This window comes from Zonotrichia albicollis, chromosome 6 (assembly GCF_047830755.1).
Source record: "Zonotrichia albicollis isolate bZonAlb1 chromosome 6, bZonAlb1.hap1, whole genome shotgun sequence".
Taxonomy (NCBI): domain Eukaryota; kingdom Metazoa; phylum Chordata; class Aves; order Passeriformes; family Passerellidae; genus Zonotrichia; species Zonotrichia albicollis.
Window position 1 is genome coordinate 34316089 of NC_133824.1, and position 19554 is coordinate 34335642.

Here is a 19554-nt window from a genome sequence, read left to right on the forward strand (position 1 = left end):
TGGGGACCATCTATAAGGTTAGAAAACAATTGCCTAAAATGTCAAACTTGCTTGTCTGAGGTTAGGCTCCTAAACTAGGCAGCAGGAAAGGCAAGCCAATACAAAAAAGCATTGTAAATCAAAGAAAAATTATTTACTGTAGTAGGTTACACACAGCTACTACAGCTACCTATGAAAGAAAACACTATTTTTAGCTCTGTAATTAAGCAAGTGGACTTAAGTGTAATTACCAAGTTGTTAAGAAAACGTGGATAATGAAGTTAGCAGATATTGGCCCATATTTGCTTTACCACTATGGAATGGGACAAAAAAAAAAAAATCTCTTCTGATGTGCTATGTGTTCTTAACTTCTCAGTCCCTGCGCCAGAGATATTACAGTCTGACTCCAAATAAAAATCGTGACATGAAGTGATCACCAAAATAATTTTGACCTTCAAGGACAAATTAAAATGGAAAAAACCCAGAAAAAATTAATCTGCCATTTTTTCCTGTTGAAGGTTAGATGATGGCTACCTCCTAGATATAAAAAAATAAAATAAAATAAAGTTAAAAAAATATAAATCTACTTGAGCATAAAGAGAAGACCTCTGCAACACAACTCCTCCCATGTACTATCTCATGGGCACGTGCCCACCTAACACATGCACAAACGCACAGTAAAACTACGTAAAACATGGGTTTTTTCTATATGATGGTACATGAATAAAATGTACACAGTTACACATGCACACACACACAGAGAAATCCTGACAGCTGTTACCCCCAAATAAATAAGGCTACTACTGAAGGGACTGATGCAATTCCTATTCAGTTAAAAAACAGTCCTTGATTTCAGTGGGATTTGGATCAGATTTGGTTAAATCTCATAAGGACTAGATATGCACTTTATAGACAGGTATGATCAAACACATTTTCAAAGCAACTGTTTGTGAAATTCCTCTCCAGCATATCTGTTTCACTGTATAGGAGAAATATACTGCAGTTTCATGAACATATTAAAATACTATGATTCTAACCAAATGCCTTAAAAACAAATTAATTAAGGGCAGATTAATTTGATTCTATTTGTTATTTTAAGTTGCTATATTTTTCCTACATTTTTAATGCACATATGCCTATATATATGCACATATACCTAGTCCTCCACATAGAGAGTTCTACTCTACCAGTTCAAATCTATACAAGACATTCCTATAAAAGGAATGAACCAAGAGACTTATTTACTTAATAAGAGTGAAAAGCAATGATCATTATTTCACTGAGAAAATGTTAACTAAAATTTCACCTATGTAGTATGGAGGGTACAGAGTGACAAGCTTATGTGGTACCAGTGACTTAGACAATGTGGGGGCAGGGAGCAGACAGAGCATGGACTTTTACACATCAGAACACCCAAATTAATCTGGAAAGAAAAAATAAAGATGAAATGCAATGTTACTTTATGCAGAACAATGTTTTCTTCCATTTCAACCTCATCACAATTTTCTGATTTTTTTTCAAGATTGCTCTTCTTGCATGTAATATCTGCTTAAATTTGGGCAGAATTAAAATACCTCAAACATGAGTTTCTACTGTACAGCAATATATATCAACTGAAAAAAATGAAAGGGATGAATATGCCTCAAAAAAAGAAGTCAAATAACTTCAGAATAAGAAATTATCACTCTTGAACAAGTACTTTTTGTATACAAGTCTAAAGGAGTTTTACTAATGGTCTCACTGTAGGAGCAGAACTGACTCCATAATCTCATGAACCATATGGGAAAGTAAATGAAGGTATTATGCAAAAAGATGTACTATAGCAGGTTACAAGGGTTTTTGCACTCCTGTTCATCTGGGAATCTTTAAAATTATTGGCATGACAGTACCTGGTAACATTTTGTTTACTGAATGCTAAACTGCAGGGTCTCCATTCTCAATTTAGGAGCTGCATTATACATACATTTTTAAAGGCCATTACATTGAGAAAGGCTTAGTATGACTATGAATAATCAGAGAAGAAAACAAGAAAGGTAGAAATAGTTTGTGTAATACAAGTTTGGAAGTTCTCTATTCAGTTGCCAGGCAATAATTGTTAGTGGTATTTAAAAAAAAATTAAAATTAAAAAATAACAAATAAAGAATAAAAGAAAATACCCCTACTCTTTTATTTTGACAACCTAATCAGAAAGGACCTAGAAACCCAAATATTCCTCTCAGGCTTTGAACAGTCTCTCTGCCCTGAAGTAGATGTAGCATGAAGCAGTGAATTAATAAAACCAGAATGTCTATTGCTAATGGGTTTACCAAGCATGGGAACAGATAGCAAATCACACAATGCCAGAAGTGCATCCTATGGAAATTGTTTAAACTGACAAAAAATAGAGACAAGGCTCCTTTGGGGGGGCTGTAAAGTCTTTGTCCCACTTCCGTAACTGTACAATTAAAAGTAAAGCAGAATTCAACAAGAGCTTGATTTTCAACACAAGCCATATATTTTTACCCATTGTAAAAAGGAAGAGGAAAAAAAATCTCAGATGCAGCAGTGCAAAACAAAAGGCCTTTCCCGGCAAGTATCTGTACCTCTTTGCAGCATTTACTGCTTTGAGGAGCCCTGTTGTGGTCAGGCTAAGTCCTGTTAGAAGCCTGCTTGGAGGAGGAAAGCCCTTGCTGGATCAGGATGCAGTTACTTTTCTCCAGAAACAGCTGCTAGGTTTGGAAGCTACATACCAAGCTTTGAATTGCAACAGACTGCTGGTAAATGCAAACAGCCAGAAAATATTGTCTTGACTAAATAGTTAAAATTGGTGTTAAAAAACACCTGAATGGAAGTTACAGAAATGTAGGCAGTCACTGATCAATAAACATTATTTTTTAAAATGTCCTGAACTCCATAAACTGTGATATAATAAAATAGTCTGCCCTGTATTTCAGCAGAATTAATACTGAATAGGCCTTTAAAAAGTTAGTAAATATTTATGAAATTAACTATAATTTTCTTACTGTACATTAAAACCTCTGGACCAGTAAACCATCTTCAATTGTTTGCAAAACTTATAACTATCAAAAAAGGGATCACATTTTGCCTTTATTACTTCTACTATGGATTTGCATTTACCTGTATTTGAGGACTTGTCCGTATGTGCACATACACATCTATCTCTGCACATACAAAGACTTATATATTCACAGCTACTGGGTAAGAAAAACTAAAGAAGGGGAAAAAAAAGCACCTTGTATAATTGTTATAATAAGTTCCAACTATTGTATAAATTTAAAATAATTATGCAAAAAATGTCATGGTTTCTGATACTAATTTTTTTTTAAAGAGCAAAACCAGAAAGCACTCAGAGAAACTAAAAAAACAAATAAGGGGAAATTCTAATTTCCCCTTTTATAGGCTCTTTATTGTTTTATTTCATTCAGTTTGGCCAGTTTAAAAAAAAAAAAAACAAAAAAACTAAAAGATCAATTCTTTATCTTTCTGTTCTAGCCATATAGACTCCTTGCTGTCACGTACTAATAAAAAATCAGTTACTTTTGGTTTTTAACAATAACTATAAAGTGTTTTAATTTAATTTAAACACAAAAGACAGCTGGAGTTTTTTTCTTTTCTTTTTCACAAACATACTTCTAAATTTTTTTTTTAAAGAAAAGCATGGGATGTTAAAAAGTCATTGTCATAGGTCCTTCAAGATTACTCTGAGGGTCAGTCTTCAACATAATGTCCCTTATACTGCAAGCCTGATGAGCAGAGCTCCCAAATGTTTCAGCTGCATGACTTGGCACCCTGTGTTTTTAGTCACGCTATACACGATCCTTCAACCTCTTAATAAAGCCTAGAGATGAAGGTGTGGGAGGCCTGCCAGTGTATGGACTCTAACAGTTCAGAGTAGAAATCAGTAATGTAAAATTGGAGTTTTTCTATTGCTTCTGTTTTTCTTAATTTGGTTCAGTTAGGTTGGCCTTTTGCTACAACTGCATGATAAAAACATATGCATGTGAACATACATGTACACAGTTAGTTACAAAACTCTCTATAAAAATGTGTAATACATGCCAATAAATCCTATTTTTGTGTAATGGATTCTTCTTTCCCATTATTTCTGGCCTCAACTGGTCATAGAGCAAGGATCATGTGCTCCCCTATGCCTTGTAACTTCAATCATCATCTGCAACATACTGCAGATGGAGAATCCATTTCTAAACTACCTGCAAAGTCCACATCAGCCCTGTGCAACAGGCACAGCAGCACACACCTCTCTAATTTACCTAAAGAGCAATTAAGGTGAGGAACCCTAACACCAAACTCCATAGGTGAGGGGAAGATTTCTCACACTTACATTGACAGGCCCTGATGTCTCCACACTCTGTATCGGTGATGAAAATTGTAAACGTCCAAGTGCCCAAAAACAGTGGCAAGGCCAGCTACTGATCATGTCTCTTAAACTGGCTGCTCAGGCTCACTCCTCTACCTCGTGCTCTGCCTCCCAATTTTCACCTCCTGTGCCCACCAGGAGCACTCCTCTCGTGTGCATTGTAGGGAGCAAGGTGGGAGGAGCAGGGGAATCAGCTGAGGGCCCTTTCCAGGAACAGGTGGCCATGGAGGTGGGTGAAAATCTGGGAGACACAATGGAAGGAAAACAGAGAGACAGTGTGCATGTGCCTGACTTGGGACAGAGAAGAAGAAACAATGAAATAAAAATAAGGGAAAAAGAGGAAATTAAAAAAAAAAAAAAAAAAAAAGGAGGGAGGACTGAAAGATGAAAAAGGGGAACTGTCTTGCCACGTTCCCATCATGAGCTGCATTTAGTCATTTCTCTACCTGTGCCATATCATGCTTCCCCAGCAGATGTTCCTCTGAGGGTAGGAGAGTGACTGAGAAGTGTTGCTTTGACGAGGATGAGTCTGGGAACCAGTAGTGGACAAATCTTTTTTAAAAGCCTACCTGTCATTCTGCTAATTTGTTTCTTTTTTGGCTTCATAAATCCTGATTTGAAAGGAAAAGAGAGTTACCAAATATATTGTCAGAAAACAGCACCCCCCAAAAGTCATGTCATCTGTCCCTCTCTTTCTACCTCTTTGAGAAGAAATTCAATTTCCTTTACAACCACGAATTGTGCCTTACACGTGGGACACATGGGCTGGAGACTCTCTGAGGAGCAAGAGGCCACAGGAACAGACAGATCTGTGACAAAGGCTGAGAACTGTGCCCAGGCAGGGAACCCCTCACTGCACCATCCTGGCACTGGAGATGGATCAACAAACAGCAAATTAGCAGTGAGTATATGTACACATCAAAACTGGCAAACGTATTGGCACAGCCAAGAACTTCTAACAGTATGTCGAGATTTTTCACATGCTCTCAGCAGACAAATAAGTCTTCTCTTTAATCACTGGCCATTTTTAATGTGACAGAGCATATGAACACATGCTGAAAAATAACTAAAATATAACAATATACTTAAAGAGATTTAGAATGGAAATCAGAAAGTGATAGAGACCTGGCATCAGCTTGTCACTAAGGAAAAGGGCAGCTACACCAGACATGTAGAATTTTATTGAGTCACCCAGCCAGACTTTCCAGAAAGAGAAAGACAAGGGCATTGAGATGTTTCTGTGTTGGCTTTTGTGGCTTTCTTTGGGTCTTTGCAGCTCACAGTACTTCTGTTCAATTAACACTGCTGACTTTGTATTCTATACATTGAGGTTAAATAACTGATGGTGTCATGGCTGCTGGTGACTTCTCCCCAGCCCTCCTCCTAATTAGTGGCCTTTTTGGTCTTTACTCCTCTCCCAGGAAATGTTGATGTTTTTTCCAGAGTGGACACCATGTGCCATCCATTCAGTGCAAGATCAAATGCCCTCTCTTCTAGGCCGCTTCCTCCTTTCCCTCCTGTTTGCAGTGAGGGTGGACACCTGCACGGGCTGACTTACATCTGTACAGCTGGGACTGTGCTGTGATGAGCTGAACAGCAACACATGTTCTCCCAGTGCTTGTCCCAGCTCCTCTGTTGGAAAATAACCTTATTTCCTTCAGTAAAGCTATAAACTCAAGGGTGTGGTGGGCCTTGATTTGGCAGTGCTTTCTGCCTCCCACACCTCTCTGGTAAAAACATTCACATGAGGGCAGATAATTTGAAGAGAATAAAAATGGAAGAATCACATTCTTTAAAAAGGATGTAATTTCTCCATGGCAGTGTCCCACTGCTTTCCATTTTTTCCTTAAACCATGCAATCATTTTGAAAAGGCATCATTTAAAACAATCAAATTCTCAGAATAATTTTTTTTTTTGCAACTCCCCTTCTCAGAGAGGTTTGCACACAAACTGAGAATTTTCAGGTTTCCCAGGCAAATGAACCTTGTCTGCTTGGGCAGAAGCCCATGCTAGCTTACGTTATTTAGCACAGCATTATTCCATGCTATTTACGTATAGCTCGCTGAAAATAAGGGATGATGGAACACCTCTTCCATGGCACACCCTGAATTTATTCTTAGAAAATTGTTTACTATGTTCTTGGCCTAGAAACTCACAATTCTCTGAGCCCTTTTTAAAAAACTACTTGCTCACTTTCAACTGTGGGGAGAAGGTGACCCCTTCAGTACCTCCACTGCCAAGCAAAGGGGCCAACTTCAGAAGACAGCCTGGCCACCACCCAGGAGACAGAGCTGCTGCAATGGGAGAGCATGGATTTGTCAAATTCAGAGAATGAGCATTGGGGATGAGGGAATCCTCTAATAAAATAAACAGAAAATTAAATTCACCTCCCTTTTCCTCTCACATGTCTCCCATCTATGCCTGCCTGGAAGAGAACAACGTGGTGCCTAGACATTAGCACTGAAAACACCACAACTCATTGACAAACACACGGGTCATGTTTCTTCTCTGGCTCGACTCGAGGGAATCATCTCTTTTCTCCTGCAGAAGTTAATGCTGCATCCCAGTGACCAGCAGAGGTACCATCAGTGCCCGAATGCGTGTCCTTGTCACCACACTTATGTCACCACAGCCTGGGACTGCTTGCACACGGACAGGAACATGGGTCATGGGAAGCACTTTAGCTGTGCAGGAGTTTGGACTGTGGCCACATGGAGTAGATGGTGTCTCCTAACCCCAGAGAGGTTCTGCAGAGACTAAAGACGTATCAGAAATGTGATTCATGTCATGCTACTACCATGATGCATTTCTCCTTGTGCACATAAAAAAAAATAACAAAGCATCTTCTATCATCCTTCCAAACCCATTTGAACAACAGCATTAAATATGCTATAAAACACAGGTAGTGCTTCTTAAATTAAGTGGAAACTTTAAATTTCACAGGGACTACTTTTGTAACTCTCTTCTACAAATTAAGAAGTTTGACTATCCAGAATTAAAACAAAGTGCTAGAAAAAAATCCATTTTATATTCACATGCATATGTATTTTTGTGCACGCATGCAGCCAACCCTGTGCCTGTGTGTGCTGCTCTGAACAGTACTTGGTCACTTACACAGAAAATTGAATGTATTTAAATAAGGTGCAGCTTCTTCCTGCTCCAAACAAGGTCCATGGGCAATGCTGCTCTTTTCTGGTTCTATTAACAAATGGGAATGGATTATATTTACAAACAGAAAGAGCGTTGTGTTATTTCAGACCAAGTTTGGCTGCTGCAGTGCTCCTCTCTGAACTCTGGGAAGTCTACATGCTGTATTTTCCCCCAGACTACATATCACATCTGCAGTACCATAAATCTGCCAACCTTTCCTACCATTTCTACTGCTAATTAGGCTTATACTCCCTATGTTAGACAAACACGGTGTCAACTAACATGCTGCAAGCACTACTACCTGCATAACTGGTATCAGGGCACATCCACTGGTCATGCTAAACCAGGGATGACGACACTGGGAACATTTTGGCAAAACACACTTCTGTGGACACTGCCAGTGAGTCAACAAACCCTATTTAGTATTCCACAATTAGTTCCCACAAAATATTTCAGAAAAAGAAAGAGATATAATAAGTTTTTGTTCATTTGGGGGGGGGGGGAATGGGTGGGCAGCAGCATAACACTAACCAAATTAACCTGCCCTGTACTAGAAAAGCTGAAAGATATTTAATTTAATTTATAGGAAAAGCCCCTTTAGACATATATTTTAAAATGTCTAGTGTTTCAGCAAGGCCTGATGGTTACTGAAAGTTACACAAGAAACAACTACACAACTTGTCTGAAAAATATAATAATACTAATAAAAGGTAATTTACATGAGTCCTTTATAAGAGCAATCTCTATATCCAGAAATGAGATGGCAGCATACTACAGCTAATCCAAATATTATAGCTAAATATATTTGTGGTAACAGATCTTAAATAGAAGGAATGAGAACTGATGCGCAGATGATCTGTGAAAGACTCAAATACTAATAAAAACTGGGGGAGAAGGAGGGGAGAAGGAGGATGGGGTAAGAATGTTAAATCATTATTTCATGGGGCCCATATTCACAAAGCAATTTTTTACAGATGGTTGGAGGTATTTCTCAGCCCTTTACTGACAGGAATACGGGAGGCTCAGAGGTCTTAAGCAGCAATTCTATTCATAGGCCCTTAGCCTTTATATAATTGTATTAAGTGCAGTAACAGACATAAATTAACATGCACTGACCCCCCACTCCTAGCAATGTATGCCTTGACCTTTTAAGAAACCTCAAGAGCAGTACTAGTTTAGTATTTGATACATCCTCTTTTGGGGGAGATTAAATGCTGGTCTAGAAGTTGCATGTACTCGAGGCTCTAGCAGGCCTTACCCATCTTTGGCTATGAGAAGCTGCTTTTCCTTCATACTTTTAAGTAAGCAGAGTTTGTCTACTTTGGTTGCAAACAAGCTGATACCAGTAAAGCACTGCTAAGCTTTATGGGTCCTAACAGAGTGTTTGATGTAAGACAGGTGGCAGGTTAGGAGCTCCTAACCTCTGAAGACATCTGCCCATAATGGCAGCTTTCTGAAGGAAGACATTTGTGTTGTTTTACAGCAAATTGTCCATTGCAATTTGTGGGCAGATATCGTCCATCAAGAAATTAGATGCCAAAATAAAAAGACAAAAATGAACTTCTTACAAAAATCCTTCCTACGTATTTCATTTACTCATAAACTGAATTTAAAATATGAAAAATGAACTTAAAATTCAAAATATAAAAAGACCTTTCTGTAGTTAATTATTTGTAAACTTTTCATTTTGTAACTGGAACGTATTTCGTCCTTCTCTAAAATTGCCACGTCTGAAAACAGAGCAGGGGACAATGGCCAAACCTGACTGAAACAAGGATATGTTTGGTTGTTTTACTGGGAGAGGGTCCTTTTGCTTTTAAAACATGTGCTATCAATTAATTTGCCTCTCAATTTTCTGCCTCACGACTATAGTGGTAGACAGTAATTTGTACGAACTGTCTCAAGGATGGTGGATTTAAAAAAAAAAAAAAAAAATAAAGAAATCTACCAGGCAAAAACTACGAGAACTGCAAATGTCGGACAATGCATTTAACCATGAAGTGGCAGAGTGTTAACTAGTGAATGAATGAAGGAAGCCTGGAGATTTTAGGCAATGCTCACTAACTTTTTCCTTCCCCACTGTCTTTAGATGACAGATTTCTCTAGAAATCAACATGATGGCCTGTTTATATATCATTTGTAACAACTTTATGTGGATTTGCCCCCCTGTTTCATTGCCTCGGCCTCCCTTCCAGCATCCTGAGCTTTTTCCCATGTGGGATGAGGTTGTTGCCTGTGCCGGGGGGCAGCAGGAGCCACTGGAGCCCTGTCGGTGCTGGGGGTCGGGGGGCAGCTGTGGCCTAGTGCTGTGTTAGGCCAAGCCTGGCCGTAAGCAGCTTTGGGGTCTGAGGGAACGGCAGCAGCCGGGAACCCGGACGGCTCCCCGGCTTTCGGGAGGGGCCCGTGTGAGGAATCCCGGGGGTGTGGGGAAAGCCCGTCGCTTCTCTCACCTGCCTGCGGTCCTCGCTGCTCCCGCGGCGCCTCCGGCCTCGACGGCGCGGCTGCACCTGCGGGGAAAGGCAGAGGGAGAGGAGGATTAATCGCGCCGGAGTGGCTCCCGCAGGGGTCTCCGCTCCTCCCCGACTCACCTGGCTGCGCCTTGCCCTGAAGCGTCGAGGGGAGCGGAGACTGGCTCACGGCCCCTTCCGGACGCCCCTATCACCCGTGGGGATACACACACCCACCCACACCCACACACACAGGGTACCAGGGAGGAGCCCCTGCAGCTGCCTCAGGCCCAGACCCGGCACAGTACGTCGGGGGATGCGAGGCCAGGCCGGAACGCGCCTTGGCAGGGCCGGGCAGGAGCCCGACGGCAGGAGGAGAGGGCCGGGGCTTCCCCGGGGCAGCCCGGAGGGGTTGCCGCAGGTGGGTACCCGGTCGGGCGCGGCAGCGGCCCGGACCGCCCGACGTGTCCAAGCGTCCTGCAGCGGACGGGAACCTGCGAGGAGCGAGAGCAGAGAGAGGGGCAGGGCAGGGAGCGGGGCAGGGCGGCTGGCGAGGGGCGCCCTGCGGAGCTGCGGCGGCCGCGGAGCCTGGCCAGGGGCAGCCCCAAGCAGAATGGAGCGGCTCCCGCTCCGCCCGCAGCAGCCGCAGCCCTAAGCATGGCAGCAACAGTTGGCTGGCAAGGTAAAGAGACGGGGAGCTGCACCATCCTGGCTCGGATTTCCCTTCGCGCCTGAGCTGCCCCCCCAAATCACTCCTGGTTTCCATCCTTTTGAGGGACGACAGTAGGCAGGGAACAGAGAGGATTTTTTATAGCCTTAGCTTGGCTGATCCCTCTTATCACATCTCTCTTTTTTTTTTTTTCCAAGTTCCCTCTACCTTGTCTCTCCCTTTAGAATATGCTCACATGAATAAAACCCCCATAAAGATGTTTGCTGGCCACCGGAAAGTACAAACGTCTTTTTTTCTCTAAGTAGAAGAGGATAAATAATCATGAAAATGCAAGGCTACTTAAAAGATATTGTGACCCTTCCACCTTTGTTTTCATCAAGCCAGCTAGTGCTCAAGCTACGTGTCCTGAGCAAGAAGAAAAGGAGGAAAGGGAGCAATGAGGTGCTTTTGCTCTGCTTTCTTTTCTCACTTGTCCCTTAGCCAGTCTTTTACTCTTTTCTAAACTGCGAGCAAGTCTTCAAAATATCTTTTATTTCTCGAGAAATATTAACTCTTAGACTGTGGTCCTCACCCGATCTCTCCAGTGCAGGCTTCCCTGAAATGCAAGATCAGCCCTTTCTCAGCCGGGTCTCCCTCCGTGCGGCTGCCGGGGGGGGGGGGGGGGGGGGGACAGATGGGAGAGCCCTTGTGTTTTCTAACAGCTGAGACATTGGATCGCACCCCCACCTCCTTTTTATTTTACAGCCGGGCGAACCATAGGCCCCTGTGTTGCGTCAAGCGGCCACTCTGCTACCAACTTGCTGCTTAGATCTTGTCTCTTTCACGAGGCTGATCTGCACGGACAGATCTGCGCTTAATCGCTGCCTCTTTTGGGGGTCGGCAGGCAGGGAGGATTTCTCTTTGCTATTTATTTCTTGCCCACGGAATCCAAGCTGGTAATTACTGCAAAGAGAGGGAAAATGTAGCTTCCCTAACTCCTGCCTGAGATGCTCTCAGTGCTGTGTGCATGCACAAGGCAGTTTCAGAACCACAGAGCTGGTGCTGATGCTGCTTTGCTCGCTTGCAATCACCTCGTCCAAAAGCATCGCCTCGGCTGGGTTTTCCCTCCGATTCTGCCTTTTTTACCCTTTTAGGGGGCACTAGTTTTTGCGGAAAGAGTGAGTGGAGATATCACCGGACTGCAAGTTGCTTAAAATCAGGTTGGAAGTGGGCAGGGGGGAGGGAGGCGCCTTTGGCAAGCGCGTCCATGGTGCATCTCCTGCTAACTGGGGTCTCCCCCAAACCGCGGCGGATCCGTGCACCTCCCCCTCCTCCTCCTCCTCCTCCCTCCCTATTATTTATAGGGTGATCCCAGTAAATCCCACCCTCCCCACCTCGAAATAAACCGAGGCTCACGATTACAGAGCATTTAATGAATCGCTCCGAAGATTTTTTTTTTTTTTTTATGAATTAATCTCGATCAACTAGGACACCCATATTTTCAAACACGGCTATGCCCTGGAAGGAGGGGGGTCGGTGGAGGGGGGTGGGGAAGGTGAGGATAGGAGAACTTTTAGGAAGTTTTATTCTATTTTTATTTTTCCATTAATGAAATAAAAAACACCATACAATTATCTGAATAAACGTGTGATTTGCTCCTTTAGGCAAAGTCGATTAAAAAGTTAGCCGACGGGGAATATTTGGACGTCTGGGGGACCAAGCGGAGTAGGAAAGGGGGGAAAGGGTGTTTATTTCTCTCACTACATATATATCTAGAGACACATATATACAGTCACAGCGGGAGGTGGGGTTGGGGAGGGTGGGTTGGACGGGGGAAAGGGAAAGGTGCCAGGAATTAATAATAGAAGCCCACAGAGTCTAGATAAGTCCAAGGCTCGGCGATCGCAGCTGCTGCTCCTTCGGCGAATGCGCCCTCCGCGAATGCTTTTTGGGGTAAGGGCTTCCCGGGTAGGTAGTTATGTACAGCAAGCCCAGACCGCAAAAAGATTCGCGAAGGACAAAGTCTCCCGCGGCTTCCTACATCCATCCATCCGGCTGCCACCATAACATCCACAGGACCCACGGGCGATCGGCTCCGCCGTCCCCCGCCACGCCGGGTCCCCACCCCCCATCTCCGCCAAGTCCCGTTCCGAAACGCAGGAGCCCGCCGGGGCGAGGCGGCGCTGGGAGGGAAGGGGGGTGTCCTGCCGCCCCCCCTCCCCCCCGCGGCGGGCCGGCGGCGCGGGGCCGCGGAGCGTGGCGGAGCGCGGCGTGTCCGCGGCCCCGCTCCGCGCGGAGGCTCCGGCGCTGGGCACGGGCGCTGCGTAAAGAGAAAACTCTCCCCCCTGAGCGCTAAATAAATAGAGAGCAGGAGGGCCTCTCATTGGTGCGGGCTAAAATCGTCACCCACCAATCAGCGGCCGCCTCACACTGCCTCGCTCGGCTTTTTTTTTTTTTTTGCCATTTTTTTTTCCTCCTTTTTTTTTCTTTTTTTTCCCGAAAGGGGGAGAGGAGAGAAGAGCGGGAGGGAAGGAAGGATGGATAGAAGGAAGGATGGGGAAAAAAAAAAAAGGAGGAAAAATAGGCCCCCTCCATGTTCAATTAGTCACCAAATCCGCGACAAGAGCACGTCCAAGAATGCGGCTGGGCCAGCCCAGATCCCTTCTCGCTTCTGCCGCTCCCCGAGCCCCTCTCCGGGAATCCTCTGCCAAAGGGGCGCCGTTAAGCTAAGGACCAGCCCCGCCGCGGGCTACCCCGGGCGCAGAGCCTCCGGTCCCCCCGGCGGGGGCGCCCCAGGCCGCCCGCCACCTCGCGGCGGGCAGCCGGGGACACGGGGACCTGCCGCTGCCTCCTCCCCTATTCCTCCCGCCTCAGCGCGGGGACCCGGCCAGACCCGAGGGGTGACCCTTCGGGGTCGGCGGGGGACGCGGGACGTCCCCTCCCCTCCGCTCCTAAGCGCCGTCCTGGGCGCTAAGCCACCTGCCACCGCCGCCGGCGAGGACACCCGCTTGCTAAAAGTTTCCAGGACGTGTCACTGAACTCCAGAGGTCTTCTCCTCAAAGCCTGCGGGGAACCGGAGGCCCCGCCAGTGCCCGGCGGCAACGAGAGCAAGACAAACACACGTCCTAGTCGCGGCCCGCCCGCCCGCCGGCATCCCGAACGAGCTGGGGCAGAGACCCGCGGGGGACCGAGGGGACTCGCATCCCGACCCGAACTCCAGAACTTGCGGTTCCACCACTGCCCCGCGGCGGCAAAGGGTCCCGCGCGAGCGGCACGGGAAACCCACGCGTGACGCCCCCGCGCGCGTCCCATCCCGCACGGCCGCAGCTCCCTCCCGACGCTGCTGCCCGCCGGGAGGCACGAACGACGCCCCGCGCCTCCCGAGCCCCCGGCGAGACCAGCGGCAGCGGCGCGACGGAGCGGAGCGCAGCGCAGGCAGGACGGGCAGGGCGGCCGGGGCAGCGCAGGCAGCAGAAGTTTGAAAACCTCCAACACTTACCTGGCTGGGCGCGTCCCTGGCCGCTCCGGGGAGTCCCGCGCGGGGTGCAACCATCACCAACAATGTTTTGGTGTTTTTTGGTGTTGGTTTTTTTTTTTTTTTTTGGAAAGCCCAAAAGCAAAACGTCCCTTCCTTCAGGTGTGTATATAAGTTACTGTACTGTGTGGGAGGGTCACGATCTCACTAGGTGCAGAAGATTCCCCAGGATTAACCCCTCCTCTCCCTACCCCTTCTGCAACTTGTTGAGGATTTTATACACACACGCGCGCAGGCACGGGCACACGGGCACACACACACACACGGACGGGAGAGCAAGGAGAAAGCGAGCTCCGCGGAGTCCGGCTGCCCCCCGACGCCGTTGTGATTGGATGGTCTTTTCATGGAGAGGGGACGTCTCAAGTCGAAGTCACGATTTCTCCTCAGTTTGGAACCATCTGTGACTGGAGCCATGACGCAGCCAGAGCACATTACTCACTTTTACAGTCACGACTTGGAAATCCGTGCAGTTTCCAACCAAAATTACACCGCCACCATTGAATTATTTAATAGGATCCAGTTAAGGGTAATCTTATGCATTGTGTCAAGTGAGGCAACGATCTAGGAGGGGAGGGCTGGGAAGGCGAGGGAGGGGGCGAGGAAGGAGGGCATTTCTTGTTTTTAATGCCTGTTTTGTAGAGGTATATTAAGAGTTGCAATGATTGGCTACACGTGTTGTAAAGGGTTTTTTTTCTTGCTTTAAAAAAGCAACCAAAAAAAAAAAAATAGATATCTGGTCCGCTTGTAAATACGACCACGCAAGCTCGGGGAAGGGACGGTTTAGACATTAAGAGGAGCCGTGGGTGGAGTACCGTGCTGTGAATTCAGGCGCTGGTGTTTGATTAATTGCAAGAAATTATGTCTTTTGTATGCCTAGATTAGAGCCATTGCATGCGGTCTTGGCCAGGAGGTGCTCTCACCCCAGCCCAGTGTGCTGTGCTATACTGATGTTCATGGCTGCATCATGCCATTGTCTGCAGGATCCGCAATTGTTGCTGGGCTTTGTGTGGTAGGTGCACCATTTTCTAAGCTTGCTTTTACTGCGAGGCCATGGCTAAACGTGCTCCGGGGGAAGCTCCTTCCTTGGTTATTGTCTGCCTCGTGCGTTTTTCATCCTTTGCAGGTCTCAGTCTGCGGCTAAGCCCCCTTCCACGGCGGTTTCGGAGGGGATACCATTGTCCGGGATAACGCGGTGCTGCATGTGAGTGCCAGACGGTGTTTCCTTGTCTCTTTTAATGCAATCTGATGACATGCCTTTGCTAGCCGGAATGCCTGCGAACATGCATGCTCGTAGCCTAGCGAGAACTTCCCTGGCTCCCAGAAGCGGTGAGGGGGTGACGGGTGGTTGCAGCACAGAGGTAACCCTACACAGCTACTCCGTATACACCACAACAATCCCCTACTACTTCGCCTCTAATTCAGTCATTTCACCAACTCCGCTGGTGAGGGTATGACTAAGGACGCGAAGGACGGGCAATAATAAAAACAGACGCTCGCACACACGCGATCTGCAGAAAGTGTGAGCACTTAGAGGGGAAAAATGAGGTGGGAGGAGAAGGGGTGAGTCCAAATAAAGCAACCTATAGCCTCTTATTTTGCGGAGCACCATCATCAGGTACAGGCTCTTTCAAACGCACGGGCGGGAAGGGCAGGCGGCGCCGGGCGGAGGAGCGGCGGCGGGGAAGCCGCCGCGGGAGCGGCGCTGCAGGCGGCGCAGCGCGGCCCCCGCCCGGCGGACACCGGGGCCGGGACCGACTCCCGCCCGTGGCGGGAGCGGCGGCGACGGCGCGGCGGGTTCAGCACCGGGGCGCGGACAGCTCCCGGCGGCCGCCCTGCGGAGAGCGGCCGGCCTGCGCCCCCGGCCCCGCCGCCGGCTCTGCCTCTCCCCCCGCAGAGGGCGAAAATAGAGGGGGGGGCGGGCAGGGAGAGGGGCTCAACAGCGCCGACAGAGAGAGAGAGAGAGTTGCAGCTCGCTATTGATTCAGAGATTTACCGACAGGGTGATTCCCCTTTCTGCAAGAATTCCCTCTGTCTGAGCTCCGGGCATGCACCAAATTCATTATGTAGACGAGTATAACCCCCTCGCTTTAGAGGAAAAGTAGAAAGGAAGGAAAATATAATCCAGGCATGCATAAAATAAAGACAAGACTCACAGCCACTCTCTGTATCATGCACAGGAAAGATCACTACTTACCCAAACGGGAACTCCTCGGTTAGGGGAGGGAGGGGGAGGAGGGGGGCGTGGGGGGGGGGGGGGGGGGGAGAATCCAACAATTAATTTCCAGACAGGAGTTGGAAAAAAAATACTGCGGTGATGTCCAGGTTTTCTTCCACCCGCGCTCCCTTTTTATACAAGTGCAACCCTCTGTCTATTTCTGGAACGCGATCAAAACCCTGATGCTATTTTTAGCAGGTACTGGGGAAAAAATCCACACACAAAGGCATTTTGCTGGAACGCTACGTCCAAAACATTAAATGTGCATTTAGTCTGCCCCCCTACAACACAACAACCCCCAACCATGCACCCCCATACCCCAGCTTCTTTCTGCAACACCATCTACATTTGCTTTAGGTGCATCATTGCAGAGAAAAAAAAAAAACCCCACAACAAAAACAAACAAACAAAACCCACACCAAACGACCCAAACTGACCGCCTTCCATGCTGTCCTATTGCACAAACCCCTAATCCACAGTTGTATTGAGTCTGTCTCTGTGCCTCTCTGCCTGTTGCCTTGCAAGTATTATTGTGTCTGTCTTCCTCCGGAGTCTTTATAAAGTGGGCTTTGGAAAAAACACAACCACCATGCACCAGTTTGCCATCATGCACAAATGTGGATTTCAGGCAGGGATGCTTGCTTTGCCAAGACACAGAGATGGTTTCATGTACTGAATTGCATCCAGCACCAAGAAGGGTTGTTTTTAAAAAAAATTCTCCCCTCCCCACCCACTGCCTTTTCCCCCTTTAAAAACCCCTTTGTTTGGAGAATAAAGGATCTATAAATATATATATGAAAAAAAGGGGTGTGTGTGTTTGCGTTCTAGTAATTCACTACGAGGGGGGACTGGGGAAAAAATAGAATCATTAGGGCTTGCAGGCTGCAAGGAGCCAGCCTGAGACTCCTTTGCAAGGCTGCGTCAGTTATCAGCTATTGACGTCACGTTCAGATTCTCCTCTTCAGAGGCTCTAGTTCATCATAAAAGATGTCTGTGCTTGGAGCTTTGTGCTTGCAGTAAGGCACTTCAATTCGAGGAAAAGAGTTAATTAGCAAGCCCCACATTTTGTGTAGTGCGGTTCTCTGTACAGTTGCACAAAAATCCTGAGGGGGCTGGGGCGGGGGTGGGGGCGGGGGGGGGAGGGGGACATGGTCTGAGGACAGGGAAATATTTCTTAAAAACCACACACATATCCCATGCAGAAGCAGAGGCAGGGAGAGCAATCTGCATAGCCAGACCTTGCAAGAACATTAGCCCCCCCTCGCCCCCCCCAGTTCCCTTCTCGTGGTTACCAATTTTAACAAAAAACAATTTGGAAACATAAGCCTGTTTTCTGAATATTTGTAAGGCAAACAGCATGAGGGTTGCTGAATATATTTTAGCATCCTCACTTTTTCTCTGTCACCCCCCCCCCCCGCGTGCCCCCCTCCCCATATCAACAACAGCACCAGCAGCAAGTCCCCCTACCACTTTACACTTGTATTTGGCTACTGTAGCAAAAGACAGATATTGATAAAACCAGGATTAATTCTGTATATTTGTCAGGCAAACAGCCCCGTCTCCTAGAATGACGCAAATAACAGATTCTATGGCTCTGGCTTTCTATATTCTGCACCCACGCACTCTGCTTGGTCTCCCACGGAATCAGCTACAGAGAGCAATGATCCAGATTATACAGAGAGAGGGGTGGGGGAAAGGGAGAGAATATCAAATGAAATTGCAATTAAAAATTATAATGCTGCTATTGTCTGTACGCAAATGGCTAAACCTGAGCTTGCACAGTGGTACACACACAGACACGAACTCGCACCCCCGAGCCCCCCGCCTCAAACCCAGGCATCAATAGCAACCAGACAAAAGAGAATTGTCTTGCTGACAAATCCGGGGTTTATCTGGCCAAGAGAGGGATTTTCTTTAAGCACCACACCTTTCCCTGCTCCCATTAAGCAAAACACATCTCTGAAACGACCTCTCTTGCCACTAAGTGAGTGAAGAGGGGTCAATTAACAAATGCAGCCGCGAGGGGAGGGCAGCAGTAGCCCTTCCACAGTCCCAGGGGAGCTAATGAGGACCTTGAAGAGCAGATCGCCTTCCCTGTCTCCCAGTCAAAGGGATGCAGCTGTTTCTTAAAATGCCTAAAAAAAGGCAAGCGCAAAGGGCTGTTACTATTTTTAAACACATCTCTCATTTGTTGGGAAATGGCACTAAAAGCATTAAACAACCTTCCCGCCCCGGGGACAGGCTCAGGCACACGCGCAAGCATCCCAAGGAAAGCCAAGGTTTATGGGACCATCTCTTCACCAGGTGAGAATATCCTACCATACCCTGCCCACCATCAGCCCTTTTCACACCTCGCATGAAGAGAGAAGCACGATGCTGGGGCAATCAAGAAGCCAGTAAGTTATTTACTGTCTAATCTGTACACACACATTCCTTATTTATTAACTCACTTAATTATTACCAACTTCTTTTGCAGACAATGAATTTCCTAATGTCAATAAACTGCAATCAATGAGGTAAGGCTGTCTCCGCCTCTGTCTCAGCCACACAATGCCATTGCAAGCTATGGTAGTGATACAGCGACACAGCAGCACACAGGGAGGGGGACATCACACACCCATGTGAGATCACATCATGGGCACTGTCAGGCTTGGAGAGACAGATTAGGCATTTTAAAATGACTACACACACTCTCAGGTAGAAGTGAGCAGATCCATTTTCATTCACACATCTCTGGCATGCCAGCTACTAATCTATCTTCCCAGGACCGGGACAGATGTTGTGCTTCAGACCTAGGAGAAAAGCCCAACCTAAACCATGTTTTCACCATATACACCTGGGAAGTTGGCCTTTATAGCAGTAGCAGCCCAGAAGCCAGACAGATGCAGAGAAATACCACTGTAGGGAAAGACCTTATACCAAGGATAGACCAAGACACCTCAAGAGCCCAGACAGTGTCAGACACACAACATACCTTCTTTGAGGAGCTGCAACAAAGCTCATCTTGGATTTAATGAAAGCATTAGGGAACACAGGAGTCTGAGTATGGAGGAGTGCACACCTAAACTATCTTTTGTCACTCAGACCCAAGAGCTTTCAGATAACCCATGGCTTACTGTGAAAGGAAGGGATGATCATCTACTCTCTCCCCTCCCACACACACCCCAAGAGCTTTGCATTTCTCTGCAGTGTTCACTTTT

The 19554-nt window shown here is 46.6% G+C and overlaps 1 long non-coding RNA gene across 2 annotated transcripts; it reads left to right on the forward strand.

Moving 5' to 3' along the window:
- Positions 1–14523: 14523 nt before the first annotated feature.
- LOC141729367 (uncharacterized) lies at positions 14524–16801 on the forward strand. 2 transcript variants are annotated; one of them, XR_012580839.1, is made up of 3 exons: positions 14524–14665; positions 15017–15148; positions 15263–16801. It is a non-coding gene; the product is annotated as an uncharacterized LOC141729367 (long non-coding RNA). The 2 variants fall into 2 exon arrangements; XR_012580838.1 differs by having other exon boundaries at positions 15017–16801.
- The last annotated feature ends 2753 nt before the right edge of the window (positions 16802–19554 follow it).